Here is a 2,632-nt window from a genome sequence, read left to right on the forward strand (position 1 = left end):
GGACAATTCGAGGTGGGGGGTGAGGGGAGGAGGGGGGAATGGGAGAGGGTGGGTTAGGAGAGGGCGGGTCTGGTGTAGTAGGGGGAGGGAGCACTAGGGGAGGTATAGGAGGAGTGGGTTGGGTTGGCGTAGGGTAGGGGAGATTAGGGGCGATGGCCCATGGGGAAAGGCTAGGTGTAGGTGAGGGAGGGGTGTAAGGGGTTAGGGTATTGTGATAGGAGAAGGTGGATTCATCAAACCGAACATGGCGAGAGATGTATATGCGGTGAATGGTGAGATCCATACAACGGTAAGCAGGATGGGAGAGACTGTAGCCTAAGAAGACACAAGGTGCAGAACAAGGTTCTACCTTATGATGATTGTAAGGACGGAGCCAAGGGTAGCAAAGGCATCCAAAGATTTTGAGAAAAGAGTAGTCTGGGGAATTGCCTATGACGAGCTGATGGGGGGGATTTATTACCAATGACAGAGGATGGCATGCCCTTGATAAGGAATACTGCGGTTTCAAAGGCATAGTCCCAATAAGCTTAGGGAACAGAAGCGTGAGAAAGTAGGGTAATCCCAGTTTCAACAATATGCCTGTTACGACGTTCAACTATTCCTTACTGCTTGTGAGTATGAGGGAAAGAGAGTCTATGCTAAATGCCCAGCTTGGCAAAGTAAGTGGGAAGAGTGCGGAATTCTCCACCCCAATCAGTTTGGATAGCCTTGATGGAGCGAGAGAACTGATGTGCAACCAAGGACTGAAAGGTTTGAAAAGCAGAATAAACATCAGATTTTAACTTTAAAGCAGTGAACCAAATGTATTTAGTGTGGTCATCAACAAAAATAATAAAGTAGTAGTTCCCATTTGAAGAAACTGTGGGATGGGGACCCCATAAATCACTAAAAATTAGGTCTAAAGGAGAAGAGCTACAAGAACTAGTTTCCCATAGCAACAGACGACGAGCCTTTCCCATTTCGCAAGCAAATTAAAGAGGAGGCTTGATGAGCTGATGACAATGAAGCATGAGGCGGAGAACCCTTTCATGAGGATGCCCTAGACAGTGATGCCAGCGACAGTATGATGAAGCAGAGACCAGGTGAACAGAAGGTGGTGTTGAAACCGAAAAGAGGCCATTTTTTCTATGTCCAGTGAGGAGGATGTGTTTGGTCTCTAGATCCTTCACAAAAAAATGAGAAGAATGAAATTCAAAGAAAACGTTATTTTCACGACAGAACTGCTAAACAGAAGTAGTGAACAAGTGAGGGAGGAAACATGTAAGACATTAGAAAGAGAGAAAGAACGAGAAGAAGATGGAATTGAAGTATTGCCAATGTGAAAAATAGAAATCCTCTTACCATTACCAACTAAGATTTGGTTGTTAAATCTGTATGGATCATAGGTGGAGAACTGAGTGTGGTCAGGGGTGGCATGATGGGTGGCACCGGTGTCATGTATCCAGGAGGTGGTGTAGGTCTATGGATGGTGGGGGAATGGTTGAGGTGGGAGAGGCATGGGGTTCATAGGGGGGTTTGGGGGGTAGGCCATAGTGTGGTAGGCTTGGGGAGGGGATGGAAGGCGATGGTAGGGATGGTGTGGGGTAGGGAGTAGGGCTGATTTGGTGGTGTTCTATTGCCGATAGTAGCAGGTGTCTGTCTGATGGTTGGTGCGGCCACATATTGTGTAGGGATTATGGGCAAAGGCATTGGAGCACCCAAAACCAAGACCATGACCACGGCCTCTTGAGGATGAAGTACCACGACCACCATTGGATTGAGTGGGTAGTCCACGGTTTTGATAAGCAATATGAGCTGAGGCTTCGGCTACAGGATCGATGATGGGGAGATGAGATTGGATCAGAGTCTCATGGATCATGAGAAGGCCATGTATATCATTATAGGAGATTGGCTCCTTTTGCACCATTATGATGGAGGCGAGGGCCTGGTAGTCAGTTCTGAGAGCACGGAAGACATGGATGTTGAAATCTTCTTGAGGTAGCGGCTTCCCTGCATTTGCTAGCTCATCAGAGAGGGACTTAGCTCAATGGAGAAACTGAGTGATGGTCTCATCTGGTTTGTGAACCAAATTTTGAAGGTAGACGTTGAGTGACAGGGTCCATGTGGTAGAGGGAGAGCTAAAGGATGCATGTAGGGCATCCCATAGTTCCTTACTAGTGGTCCGTCCAACTGCGAGAGAGAGGGCCTCATCAGAGAGGGAGACGATGAGAAGACTCAAAATGGATGCATCCTATTCATGCCAGGTTTTGGCTTTGACAACTCCTGAGGGCAACGGAAGTCACCAGTGACATAGTCAAGGAGGCATTGGCCTGTGAGGTACGACACAATTTGAGTGCGCCAAAACACATAATTTTTCAGAGAGAGCTTGAGGGAGATAAAGTGATGAGCTTCAGAGAGGGATTGGGGAGGTGGTGGGTTGCCGGCCATGGTGGTATTGGGGCTGATTTGTGTGGCTATAAGGTGAGGGGCAGTGAGGATAGTTGTTGTCTGGTTCTTCTTTATGTGTTTTTTTTTTCCAAAGAAGAAGGAAGATGTGAGATGTGAGAGAGGGAGTGGGAGTGGGAGAGGTTTTAGAGAGGGAGTGGGACGTGAAAGGCTTGTTGTCCGCTCTCTTTGCTTATGTTTTTTTTTT

General features: G+C 47.4%; 1 pseudogene; it reads left to right on the forward strand.

Moving 5' to 3' along the window:
* Nucleotides 1-244: 244 nt before the first annotated feature.
* Nucleotides 245-2,632, forward strand: part of LOC122070133 — a 23,104-nt pseudogene continuing 20,716 nt past the window's right edge.

The sequence above is a fragment of the Macadamia integrifolia genome, unplaced genomic scaffold (genome assembly GCF_013358625.1).
Source record: "Macadamia integrifolia cultivar HAES 741 unplaced genomic scaffold, SCU_Mint_v3 scaffold832, whole genome shotgun sequence".
NCBI lineage: Eukaryota > Viridiplantae > Streptophyta > Magnoliopsida > Proteales > Proteaceae > Macadamia > Macadamia integrifolia.